General features: G+C 38.2%; 1 long non-coding RNA gene across 2 annotated transcripts in view; it reads right to left on the bottom strand.

Annotated features, from left to right (window-relative positions):
• LOC122172611 (uncharacterized) overlaps positions 1–14,376 on the bottom strand; it is a 36,823-nt gene that overhangs the window by 8,832 nt on the left and 13,615 nt on the right. For both annotated transcript variants that reach the window (XR_006173072.2, XR_010593375.1), the window contains one exon: positions 4,720–4,771. This is a non-coding gene — a long non-coding RNA (uncharacterized LOC122172611). The remainder of the gene's footprint in view (positions 1–4,719; positions 4,772–14,376) is intronic.

A 14,376-nucleotide genomic window follows, 5' to 3' on the forward strand; every position in this document is an offset into this window, starting at 1 on the left:
CCACATAAAATTGTATTTGTAGATCTCCACCCTAGGACTGATTTTTTTTCCAGTGACTGCTACCACAGTATCAATTTTTAATATAAGGTTTCAACTGTTTAGATTCATGGTTGTGTACCAAGGAGCTGTCAGTTCTATTGAGGCTATAGTCCCTAGAAGTATGGACTCATTGTTATCCGATGACAACACTCCCTCTTGGATTTTATGCATTACTCTTGGTGACCTGCATACTATTGCAAAGTTTCTCATTTTTTTGCATCTCCTTCATTCTGCCTCTTTGCTGGACATTGTTACCAGCTCTGACTTGCTGTTTTGCCATAATTTCCACAGCTTTTCCAAGATTCCCTCCTGTTAAGGTTCTTGGATCACCCATTTACTAGTCATGTACTGTTCTTATGTTGTTAATTTTGTCTAATTGCTTCTCTCACATTCGTATCTTTTTAATGTGTCAATATTGTCTGATGCAGTCTTCCCTATGCTGCTAGCATGCAAGTCACAATGCTGCTTTTCTTTTTATGGTTTCTTGCATTCTCACATTTGCTATTGTTTTTGCTGATGTGAGAGCTGGGTCTTGCTGAAACTGTGCTGATAAACTGGTGTCTCTTCTGACAACAATTCTCCTGTCTCATTAGTTCTCCTTTTCACATTCCATATCTGTAATGTACAGCAAGACTGAACTGCAATAATAAGTCTCAGCTGTGTCCCTTTGTTTCTAGCACCTCCTATTAAATTTGGCCCTTTCACATATTGTCTGTCTATGAAATGGGTATTAAGAACCTCATTCACTTTAGAGTATTCTTTCTTTTCCTTATCGAGGGGTAAAATGGTTTTCGAGTTCCTTGTCCTCCACGGTTACCAGAGAGAAGCGGGATGTGTTACAGCAGGGAACCTGATAAGTGCAGTAACTTCCTAGTTAGGGAATTCTCTAGCTGCTGCTTAAAGCACAGCTCTTTGTCTTTGTGGCACATAGGAGATCATCACCACTACCCAAAGCATGTACTTGGTATACTTGTGCTTTCTTTGCTAAACTAGAAGCCATACAGAATTGTTCAAATCCACAGATTCAGCAAGGGTAGCTATCTGAGTTGCCAAAATCACACTTCTCTAACACAGTGCTTGTACTACTGGTCCCATTGCTGTGTTGAGACAGGTTCTGCTTCTTCTCTGATGCTGCTTTCACAGGACTTTTCCCTTATTTTCCACTTTCCGCACTCATTGCTCTGACAGTCTGGGGTTCTTTCTGTCCTTTCCCTTTCTCTAAAGGAGGAGCATTCACTCACTTCTGACACCATGTAGTGTGAAGACACAAACATAATGAGCTGTGCTTTAAGCAGCAATCAGAGAACTCCCTAACCAGGAAGTTCCTACACTTATTAAACTCCCTGCTGTAACACATCCTGGTTCTCTCTGGTAACCATGGAAGATGAGGAACTCTAAAACCATTCCATGTCAAGGATGCCCAGAGTTCATATTGAGAGATAGCAACAGAGTTTCATTAGCCATGGTCAAGCCAAACTGACTGGAATATTCAGAGAGCAATATTTATCCCCAGCAGAGAATGGCATACAAAGGCCAGTAGGGTATTTGGCTCATGTTTTTTCATTACTGCTGCCTTTAGGGGTAAAAATTCTTTACGAGCAGAAGGAGTTCAACTTTAAAGAACTAAAACCCGGGATTGAGAAAGCTGATAGATGGTATTTTAGAGACCAAAATCAAAAAGTTAAACAGCAGCTACAAATTTGTACATATATTTTTCCATTTTGTTCACTAACCACTTAATTGAATGGTTAGTCATATAAACTTATTAAATAACACGTGTGGCTTTTAAAAAAAACTAAATATAAATTTAATGGACATTTTAAAAGATATATTAGAAGAGATGTGGTCTTGCTTAAGCCTAAAAAAACATGTAGGACCATAGACTTAATTAGTGTGCACAAACCAACTGGCATTATTACAAATTGCACATGTAGACTTAGAGCAATATATGTTCTTTTAGAATTATGACTGCAACCTTCATCTTTAACAAATACCATTGTGCCTAGATATTAGAGAGCTCTCAAAGTAGTGGGTGATCTTACACATGGTACTATACTCCTATAAGACAAAACAAGATGGTAGGGACAGCAGTCAAATTAAGAACAGTTTCAGCCTCTTCCATTCCTTACTTTTATGAATTTAGGTCAGACACAATATGAAAACTATATAACTATTTATTTGTTGCTTAATCTCCTTTGTGATAAGTCATTTTATTAATGGTAGCATTAATAAGTGACTGTTACAATGACATAAAAATAGTGAAAGTGGCATTGTAGTTATTCAAAATGTTTATAACGAAACCTAAATATCACCTGGTTTAGAACTTTTGTTTCAAAATACAAGCCATGTTTGTCAAAAGATTATTTGAAATTTACACATTTTTGGTGAGCCTGTCACGTGGACACTGTGTGAAGTTTTAATGTCTCTACCTGAATCTAGACCAAACTTTGTGGTTTCAGCTAAGGTTCACCTTGATTTCTGGGTGCTTCATTTAAACCCCAAAGTCAAAACAAAACTCAGCAGTTCATGTTGGTTAGCTATATTGTTTGTATTGCAATAGCTCCTGGAACACCAGTTCCATCATACTAAACAAATATAACAAAAATAAAGCCCCTACCCTGAAAACCTTACTAATTTAACTATAAAATGAGACAGGTAAATAGAACAAACAAAAGTGGGGGTTGCACAAGGTAACACTGATGTATTTTACCATAACACTTCCTTTAAGCATTGCTGTATGTGTCATTGGTGTTATCTAGTGAAACACCTTTTGGGAGAGCCATTCTTCCAGATCCTATGGCCCAGCCAAGGAGCACTCATAAAAAGACTGGAGTGGAGCGAAGGCCACCTTTGTTTGGATCAGTTTCTGGATCAGGCAGTCTCCAGCATAAATTAAGGCATTTTGAAGGATATTCTGATTTAGGTTACAGTGTAAACTGTTACAGATCAAGGATTCCCAGATCTTCCAGCTTTACAGCTGTTTTGCACTGATGGAACAGAACAAAAGAGCTGGAGCAGGATTAATCACTGGTCCATATTATATTAGTTCATTAACTAGAGAGGACTAGCAAAATAAACATTAAATTCTCATTTATATGAGACAAATTATTTAAAAGTTTTTAATAATCTTAATTTAAGTAATATATGTATACATATATAAATATGCTTATATATATTACTTAAATTAAGATTATTAAAAAACTGTATTAAATAAACAATTTGTCACTACATACTTTTATTTTTCTCTTCACTCAGTGTAGACCTTGGGATTACAATGGTCTGTTTCTACTCAATTTCACTTTCTTTCTCATTTAGTACAGCATTGTAATGTTTGTATTACAAACATTATAAGCAACTGTACACTTTCAAAAGCCAGTTTGTATTGAAATTTTGTTTAAAATAAATTTCATATTTTAATTTATAAAATGTACCAATTCCAAGATTTCTGGGAATGCAACTACAACTAACCCCATTACACAAATTTACCAAACTGTTTAAAAAAATCCATACAGCCAACTTAAAAGAAACCACCTGCTACTCCATAAGGAAGCGTTAATAATCTCAGTCAATCCCACTTCTCCAACCCATCTACATTTTTAGAGATTAACTGTAATTTAACCAAAGATTACTTTGTGTTTATTCCTTCCTGATATGAGACTATTGACATAAAGGCATCCAATTCAGTATCAATCTGATAGATCTTGTCCCAGAGGTAGATAGAAAAATCTTTAGAGCAAGAATTTATGGAGTGATTTCATTTCAATAACTATTTTTTTTAAAGCAAGCAAGCAAATTTTGGATCTAAAATACTTGACACTGTTCTCTTAAATGGACCTGTGTTACAGAGTATCAGATCAACAAGGAGTCCGGTGGCACCTTAAAGTCTAACAGATTTATTTGGGCATAAGCTTTCATGGGTAAAAAACCCATTTCTTCAGATGCAACTTGAGAGTATCAGATAATCTCCATGTGTTTAGATATACTCGTGGGAATACGCTGTGTCAAGTATCCAGTCCAGGGCCTGTTCCAGTTTGCACTGAAGTCAACGGGAAGACACTATTTGACTTTAAGTGAAGTTGCATAAGCATCAAACAATAACTTCTTAACATCTACTCCATTTGATATGCAGAGGAAATAAAAAACCCTAACACCTTAGGGCAGGGGTGGCCAACCTGAGCCTTAGGGAATGGAAGGCAAGGCAAGGCAAACCCAACAGAAGGGTCTATTTGCTTATCAGACAGAAAGTGAGCTATGATTCAGTGGTATCTATCTTACAAGAACACCGTGAGTTTGAAATTAATCCACTTTTTAAAAAATTAATAAAGTTCCATCTTCTGTACTTGCCCATGTTTATGGTCTTACAACTATGTTTCCCTTTTTAAAAATGTCTTTCACACATCAGGTGAAAGATCCATGCAAATCAAAGGAGAAATTGATTATATTCAAGGAACAGTGAAACCAACTCTATGCAAACTAAATACACAGAAATTATTTCCCCCAAATTTGTTATACTACTTTAATAATTTTAAAAGACATATTTTTTAAGATTTGTCCCTCTTAATCATTGGCCTTTCACCTTCTGTTGCCTCTCTGCCTAAAACTTTTTCCAAAACAATATCTTGAAAGGATACCTGCTCATAAATTAACAACATATGGAACATTAAGTTTAAGTTTACTTACCATTTGAAACAATGAAAGTGTCCTTTTCAAAGCACTGGTTGCAGCATGCAATCTAGAAGAGAAAAGTAAGCAAACTCTTTGGAAGAAGGCACATATAGCCCCAATTACTTCATTTTAGAAATATACATTTTTGTGAAATTATCTAAAGGGTAAAATCTATAATTCTTATATAAGGATAGCAGCCATATATACAACAGCATATTTTCTCATTTTTGATATGTAAGTCTGTTTTTTCTGCTCTTCATCCAAGAAGATAACTATTGAGATTATTTCTATGATATGTAGTCTGTGTATAGCTAATGTGTTTACAGTACATATAATATTCCAATGTACAGATCAGATTCAATTCAAAATTCTCATGAATGATCCTGCCAATCTTAATCTCATTTTTCCCATGTAGACTCTTTTCTTAATTCATATTTTCACAGACAGATGTTTCCACTACTTTAAAGGTTTGGTAATAGTTCATGCAAATGAAAACTGTAAGTTTTCCATACATGCATAAGTTGTTCCACAAACATCTGGTAACTAAACTCTTAGAATTTGTTAGATGCTAAGCCAAACCAGGTGTTCAGTATAGTTTCTCTTGAACTCCATGATTACCTACAGTAATTCTCTGCAACTAATATTGGCATTTTAATGGTTATGATGATGCAAAAGGTCATGACATAACTTTTTGATGTTATGAATGTATACAGTGTGAAAGTTCCATCAGTGAGTGTTTAATAAAACTTGCCTACATTGCTGGCCATCAAATTTTGCCAACTGAAACATCTGACCATAAACCTAAAAGGTGCACTTTTAAATACATGTTTTGGTAAAATTAATTGCCAAAAATTTAAAGAACCTTTGGGAAAAAATGTGTTCTTCTAAACTGCCTAATATTATACTTAAGTTTTCTGGCTCATATTAATCATGTATTCCATATTACAAATACCATTTTTGAGGTGGGGATAAGGACGTTGATTAGAGGGACATCCTATTACAGAATCAAACAACGGGGGGAAAAAAAACCCACTGAGAAACAGGCTAAGCCCATATCCTGATGTCCTTACTTAGCCAGAACACTCCTTGAAATCAATAAGATTTGTGTATGCTTAGTATGTGCTCATCACTTTCCTACATTTGGTCCAATGAGAGCTTTGCCTGAGTAAAAATGTAGTGTAGATTTTAGAGTCTAAACCAGGGGTGGCCAACCTGTGGCTTCGGACCCACATGTGGCTCTTCAGAAGTTAATATGCGGCTCCTTGTATAGGCACCAACTCTGGGGCTGCCGCTACAGTGCCAACTTTCCAATGTGCCGGGGGTACTCACTGCTCAACCCCTGGCTCTGCCACAGGCCTTGCCCCCATTCCACCCCTTCTCGCCCCCTCCCCTGAGCCTGCCATGCCCTTGCTTCCCCACCCTCCGCCCCAGATTCTATGCATGCCACGAAACAGGTGATCAAGAGGTGTGGGGAGGGAGCGAGAGGCATTGATCGGCGGGGCTGCCAGTGGGCAGGAGGTTCTGGGAGTGGGGCAGGGAGAAGCTGATGGGGGCTGCTGACATATTACTGTGGCTCTTTCGCAATGTACATTGGTAAATTCTGGCTCCTTCTCAGGCTCAGGTTGGCCACCCCGGTCTAAACTTATACAAATGGGAGGTTTGTTTATTGTGTTTATTTCCACATTAGTAACTTTAAGATTGATATTTTATGTATGTGTAAAAAAAAAAAAAAAAAAAAAAAAAAAAAAATCTCCTTCACTGATGTGTGTTTTTATGCCTGGCAGCAGCAAATTCTACTAAACTGTCTACCATGTTAGCAAACATATAGGACTGTAATTATTTTCCATAAAAAATTATGAGCCATACTAATACTTAATATTTTAATGACATTTTTGTACAGTAGTTGGACTGATATTTAAATGCATCTAATTAGAAAACGGCTTCCCCGCATGGATATAACTGGGGTTTTGGAGTTTTTGCTATTTGTAAAAACAATAATTGCACAAAATTATTTCTAGCCATTCACAGCTATCGAGACTCATCACACATTCATTGAGTGCATAAACATAATAATGTAATATTTGTGCTATGCAACAATGAATGTCATGATTTTTGCTGTCTTAAATTGTAATGTGGGTAAGAAATGACATTTTCAACTGTTCCTTCCATCCACAGTTTCCTTTTCCCCCTTCCATCAAATACAACCACCCCACTTATAAAAAATATACTCTTCACTAAACCAGTTTAACCAGAAGCACCAAATGCTCCCAAATCAATAAAAAATACATTAACTTACCTAGGACTTGAGAGATATAGCTGACTATTACTACTTTCTAGCTACTCATTTCTGGAAATAAATCTTACTGAAAGCTAACATGGTATGAACTTTATTTTAACTCTATATAGAGCTTTTTTTTTTGCAAATTGTTTGTCACCAACGATTGCTCCCTTCTAGGTTATGAGGTGGGCAGGTCTCCTTGACTGCTAGCCCTCTCCGAAGCTGGTGTGTGTGCCGGAGAAGTGTAGATCTCCATCCAAGACAGTGGGGGAGAGGTGGGCAGGTCTCCTTGACTGCTAGCCGTCTCCGAAGCTGTTGTGAGGGCTGGAGAAGTGTAGATCTCCATCCAAGACAGTGGGGTAGACTGGAGGTCCTAGTTTCCTTCCAGTACTGGCTAGAGGGGTTTGCCACAATGGTTGCAGGACTCCCACTTGGTGCAGCAGTGTGATGCTGCTATCTCTGCTGTTTGTGTGCTGCTGAAGAAGTGAACAGTTGGCACTGTGTGCGCCTATAAGTGTTGGTGGGGGCACAGAAATGGAGCTCCTCTCTAGTAGTTGTCATGCCAATGTTGACCACACCCACAAGGCTCCAACATCTCCAATGAGCAATGGCTGCCTTAGTCCCTGCCTCAGGGAAGGATGACATTTTTAACAAGCAGAGTTACTCTTTGAATTTTTGATCAGGCGTACAAAACAAATGTTTTCTCCCATCCCCTTTCATAAACAATTCCTATCTAATATTATTCTACTATTATATACAGGCTGGCTCAAAGATTATGGGATGTATTGGCAAAAAGATTCTTCAGATAGACACAAACTCACTTGTTAGGTCATCCGCTCAATCTTCTGATGCAGAAATAGAGCCCTACTGCAAGTTACTTTCAACAGTAGTCATTAGTTTATATCAGTTCCAACTTTCAAGACAATTTTTGCAAGGAAAAGGGCTAAAAAAGTTTTAATTAAAGAGCTGAAATTCTCTTGTGTAGATTCTGAACTCTAGCCTCTTAGGAGGCTAATTGGTTTGCAACAAAACTTATATTGTGGCTAGAAGAATAGTCAGACTAATATGCATAATTGAAAATAGTTAATCCATTTTGTTTGTTGTGCTGTGGTAATTTTTATTTCTTAATATTTTAAATTTAAGATTTATGGTATCAAAGGAGAAAAGTCATTGTCTTCTCACTGTATAGAATAGAAAAACAGTTAGCTGGCCAAAACTGTTCCATCCATAGCTCTTCTTGCCAAGACACATAATTTCGGTCAAGTCATGCCCCTTTCCATGTAGAGGGTTGAATCTAAACATGCTTCTGAACTCTATCCCACACACTTCTTTTAACTGCTAGCAGAGGGCAGCAAAAGGCCAAATCTGGCCAATCTAATTCCAGCCAACAAAAACTAGGTAAATGATAGCTTCTTGTAAGGTTTCTGTGAACGTGAAAGAATAAATATACAAAAATAAATGATTTCTTAAGTCCTCAAAGTGCTCTGTATCTTAATCACTATTTCTGCCATGTGACATGAGTGGTTTTCAAAATTGTATTTTCCATGCTTTTCACTACTGGAGACCAGAGTTCAAACCATGACTCCAATCACTAGTGAAACTGAGTTTGGCAGTCTTGTCATAGCATCCATTTAGTCATATCAGTTTCAAATGACTGTACAATCTAGTGCCATGTCAGTCTCTGTTCATGAGAGGTCCAGGACTGGTTTCCAGGAGTGTCACAGGTCAAGAATGAAATGACTAGAAAAACCTGCGTGTGGGCAGTTTGCATAATTACCCCAGATTAGTGTGTTTGTGTCAAATCCAGTGCTATTAGTCTGAATTTCATCAGTACTAAATTCCCTCAGGAATTTTAACCATCTAAACAAAGGGGGGGGGGAACATAATCCCAGTTACAGCGTTGGTGATTTTTATGATGGCACTCTGAGACACTAAAGTTAACGTGAGCCTACAGCCTTAACTACCCTCTCACTCCTTAAAGGTAGTCACTACAAAAGTGTGTTGAGAAAATTGGTGGTACGTGCTTATCTTTTTATAGATATTCTGGAAATCAAAAAAGAGAAAAAAATCCTGATCACACTGAAGTTAATGATAAAACTTCCATTGACTTCAATGGAGTCAGGATGGACATCATCCTAAAAGTACAGTAATTTTAACCTGGCATCTTCCATGAGGGATAACTTAATATGTTAAAAACAAAATCCATATTGCAGGATAGTCCAGGTAAACTTTGCCTACTAACACTCTAAGAAAACTTAACAGGAAAAAGTGGAATTGATTTCTGATGGAAATGCTGAAATGGGGGTATTTTGTCCTCAAAATAATTATTTTTAAGAAAAATTCATATTTCTGGAGCCTGGTTTGGAGAGAATTTATATCTATCTTTGTTCACTCTTTCAAGTCCAAAGAAAAGTTGTGCACACAGAGCTACAATTTAAAGAATCATAGAAACATAGAGCTGGAAGGTACCACAAGACATTATCAAGCCCAGCCCTCTGGACTGTGGCAGGACCATGTAAACAGACTATTCCTGAAAGGTGTTTGGCTATCCTGTTTTTAAAAACAACTTCCAGTGATGGGGATTCCACAGCTTCCCATTCCAGAGCTAAACCACCCCTTATAGTTATAAAGTTTTTTTCCCCCAATATTTAACCTACATCTTCCTTGCTGCAGATTAAACCCATTATTTCTTGTCCTACCTTCAAACGACATAGAAAACAATATATCACTGTCCTCTTTGTAATAACCCCTAACATATTTAAAGACTTATCAGGTCTCCCCTTAGTTTTCTTTTCTCAAGACTAAACTATGCCTAGTTTTTTTTTTAACTGTTCCTCAAAGGTCAGATTTTCTAAATCTTTATAATTTTTCTTGATCTCCTCTGGACTCTCTCCAATTTGTCCACATCTTTCCTAAAGTGTAGCATCCAGAACTGGCCACAATACTCCAACGGAGGTTTCACCAGTACCAGTTAGAGCTGGATATTTACCTCCTGTATCTTATATATGACACTCCTGTTAACATACCCCAATAATTATATTAGCCTTTTTTACAACTGCATCACATTGTTGACTCATTCAATTTGTGATCCACACTAACCCCCAGCTCTCGTTCACCAGTACTACTACCACCTAGCCAGTTATTCCCCATTTTATAGTTATGCCTTTGATTTTGTCTTCCTAAGTGTAGTACTTTGCACTTGTCTTTACTGAATTTCTTCTTGTTGTATTCAGTTCAATTCTCCAATTTTTCAAGATTATTTTGAATTCTAATCTTGTCCTCCAAAGTGCTTGCAACCCCTCCCAGATTGGTGTCACCTGCAAATTCTATAAACATATGCCCCAGTCCATATCCAAGACAATGACAATATTGAATAGTACTGTACCCAGGACTGACCCCTTTGGGTTTGCCATCAGATGCACCCTCTCAGTTTGACAGCAAGCCACTGATAACTACTTTTTGGGTGTGGTCTTTTAACTAGTTCTGCAACCGTTTTGCAGTCATTTCATTTAGACCATGTTTCCTTGGTTTGCTTATGAGAATGACACAGTCCCACATGACAAAGCCTTACTAAAAATTAGGTAAATCACATCTACTGCTTTCCCCCTTCCATTTGGCCAGTAACCCGGCCAAAGAATGAAATTAGTTTGGTTTGGCATAATTTGTTCTTGATAAAGCTGTACTGGGTATTCCCTATTATACTCCAGGTACTTACAAATTGATTGTTTAATAATTTGTTCCAGTTTCTTTCCAGGTATTCAAGTTAGGCTGACTGGTCTATAATTCTCCAGGTCCTCTTTGTTCCCCTTTTTAAAGATAGATACTATGTTTGCCCTTCTCCAGTCTTCTGGGACCTCACCCATCCTCCAGGAGTTTTGAAAGATAATTGCTAATGGTTCTGAGATTGCTTTAGCTACTTCCTTAAATGCCCTAGGATGAATTTAATCAGGCCTTGCCAAATTGAATACATCTAATTTATTGAAGTAATCATTAATCTGTTCTTACCTTGTTTTGGCTTCCATTCCTTACTCCTTGTTGTTAATATTAATTGTGTTGAGTATCTGCTCACTATTCACCTTTTTAGTGAAGACTGAAGCAAAATAGGTACAAACTTCTTAGCTTTCTTAATTAGTTCTTAATTCTCCTTCCGTGCTAAGTAGAGGACCTACATTTTCTTTGTCTCTCTTTTGCTCCTAATGTATTTAACGAACCTATGCTTATTGCCTTTTATGCCCCTTGCAGGTGTAACTCATTTTGTGCTTTAGACTTTCTGATTTTGTTCATACATGCTCATTGCTATTCTTTTGTACGCCTCCTTAGTAATTTGCCCATGTTTCTACTTTTCATGGGATTCCTTTTTGATTTTCAGGTCATGAAAGAGCTCCTGATGGAGCCGTATTTGCCTCTCACTATTCTTCCTATCTTTCCTTCATGTCAGGATATTTTGCAGTTGTGCCTTTCAGTTCTGAGTTTGTTAAAGTCTGCTCCCCCATTCCCCGATACAGCCGTAGTTTTTGTTGACTAGATTTGATTGATTTAAAGTGCTGCAAGTATGCTTGTAATGGCTATAAACAGGAATAATTGTACATTTCCTTCACAGCTCAACCCAAGCCTCAGCATTTGTGCAGTTTTCCATGATTAACTAGGTGATTTCTTTGTACAATATTGTTTTCTCTAGAATTTCTATTAACTCAAGGATTTATATATTTTAACATTAAATAAGGGAAACTAAAATACTGTAGGAAAATCAGTTTAACTACTATGAACCCTGTCCATATATTGCTTCAGGAGATGCATGCAAAAGTTCATTTTAAAAGAATTGGTCTTTCAAATAAAAAAACTTTAAGCTTAAACTTCTGCTTTTCATCATGCGTGTGTGATATATTTTTTTTTTTTTTTTTTGTGCAGTCAGGGGAGAGGAAAGGGTTGTTTGGTTGGTTTTTTGCTAAGCAAGAAAATTGCAATCTGGCAACAGGTATGCATTTTGCACTATTGCATCCATAGCAAAGTGAAAAAAGGGGGCTTCATTGGTGAGAAAAACAGAGGGTCACAGAAATTTCTTAGAGGCCATAATTATTGCACTGCAGCATGGTTGCTCATACCCCAATAATACAAAGTTGGGGTGAGATGGGAGATGACAGGACCAGTGCTCTAGAGAAGAGAAAAATGGTGGAGTTAGTGCTCCAAATATCAGCATGTCCAAGTCAATATCTCTCCCAAAAAGCCCTCTTAGGGGAAGAAAAGAAGACTGAACAGAAACCACTTAAAACTAGGGAGTGCTGCTAATTCTAGTTTTGAAATCTTACGACTCTAGAGGCTTTTACTTCTCTTAATGTAATCTAAGGACCTTCTAGATCAGTGGTGGTCAGCCTGTGGGCAGCCCATCAGGGTAATCTGATTGAGGGATGCGAGACATTTTGCTGACATTGACCGTCTGCAGGCCCTTTCTCTCATGCTGCCCCTCACACTTGGGAAGAGCTCCTCCCTATAAACATCGGCAAAGCCACTTCATTGTTCTACACATTTCTCCTTAAAACTCTCCTTTGTTGTGATGTCTACAAAAAACTAAACAACAGTAAAGCTGCTGGTATGCTGAGAACATAGCCTATTATGCTAATACTGTCTCATTGTTTCCTTATCCTATCCCATCTGTCTGTGTCCATGTCACCACCCCTTGGGGTGCTCTCTCAAGGGGTCTCAGCTTCTCCTGATTGACCCTCCTTAGTTTGCTCTCAGTCAGGTCAGTTCTTGGACCCTCACCTTCAATTATGCCTGTCAGCCCTTCTCTTTTTGGGCTTGCAGTCTTTCAGTTTCTAGCTGTTTTCTTGGAGGCAGCCTGGTGCAGGGCTGTTACCACCTTGCTATCCCAGGCCTTTCTGCCTCCCTTTTCCGCTCTGAACTCTTCCCTTAATAGCAGGTCTTGATTCCTCTATTGGTTGCAGCTATAGGTGCCTACCTCCATGGTTGGCAGCTCTGGCATTTACATAGGGGTGTGATCAAGCTGCTTGCTTTTAAACAAGAGAAACTTTCCTACCTCCTCTCTCCATGTTCATTATGGGGTTTGTAGGCCCCATTATACCATCTGTTGTCTCTTTTCTGATTCTTAGATTGTAAGCTCTTTGGGACAGGGACTTTTTCAAGTCTCTATTGGTTGAAGATACACACCCACAATTAGACACTTCAGACTGTATTCTAGAAATACTCTTGGATTCCTCACCGATACCAAGCCCTTACATAGCAACATCCATGAGTAATGCTTTCTCTCATTGCCGCTTGTCTAGGGGAATGCGTCCCATCCTGGCAGGCAAAGACCTAGCCTCAGTTATTCATACCATTGTCACCTCTCAGCTGGATTACAACAATGCAGCATACCTGGGCATAAAGCTTTCAGCACTCAGAAAACTTCAAGTGTAGAATGCTATAGCACATCTCCTCAGCAACACAGGCTACCATGAATACATCAGACCTGTCCTCCGCTCTCTAAACTTTTTTCCCATAAAATTTTGAATCAAGTTCAAGGTCTCAATCCTTACTTACAAGTGCTCCTTGGCCTGGGCCCAGGATATTGAAAAGATCATGTAAAGCTTGAGGATGAAGACCAGGGTCAACAACTACACTCCTCTGGCACAATGGAACTCTCAACAGGAACAGTGAGGCTTGTCAGAACAGGAGACAGAACTTTCTCCTGGTGTAGTCTGAGACTGTGGAATAAACTCTCCCAGGAACTAAGAACCATCATAAACCTCACCACTTTTCACATCAAGTACAAGGTGCATTTCTTTGACCAGGCCTTTTTTAATATAAACACATAGCAACATAGTATCCACTGCACATACGTCTCCCTCTAGGGAAAGGATGAGAGAGCAACCTATTAGAGATGTGAAGTAACATTGGCAGGCACTTAGATATTAGGGTGATGAGTGTGATATAAGACCCTGTATAGAATATAATAGAACCAACTTTGTTTTGTGCTTTTACACTGTCTCACACAATGGGATCCCAGTGACTGACTAGGGCTCCTAGATGGTATAATATTTAAATAATTAAATCTGAAGTCTTGCTATTAGTTTAGATGGGAAACATAAGGTCAGCCTAATTGAAAGGGTATGAGGTAATAGACAAGCTATTTGTTAACCTAAATAAAAGGCTCTGAGGTGACAGACAAGGCTATTTGTTGGCATGCTACGTCCAAGTCCTCAAGTGGCTTTTGAAATGGATTCAGATATTGCTGTGGATCTATAAAAGATTATCTTCTGGTCTCATCCCCAAAGACAGTACAAACTTACTAAAGTATTCTGAATCTTGTTCTTTGTGCTTAATCGGGGTGCTGGAACTAGGGGTGCAGCAGCACCCCCAGTCTTGAAGTGGTTTCCATCATATGCAGGGTTTACAGT

Source organism: Chrysemys picta, chromosome 1, assembly GCF_011386835.1.
Source record: "Chrysemys picta bellii isolate R12L10 chromosome 1, ASM1138683v2, whole genome shotgun sequence".
In the NCBI taxonomy this organism is placed as follows: Eukaryota; Metazoa; Chordata; order Testudines; family Emydidae; genus Chrysemys; species Chrysemys picta.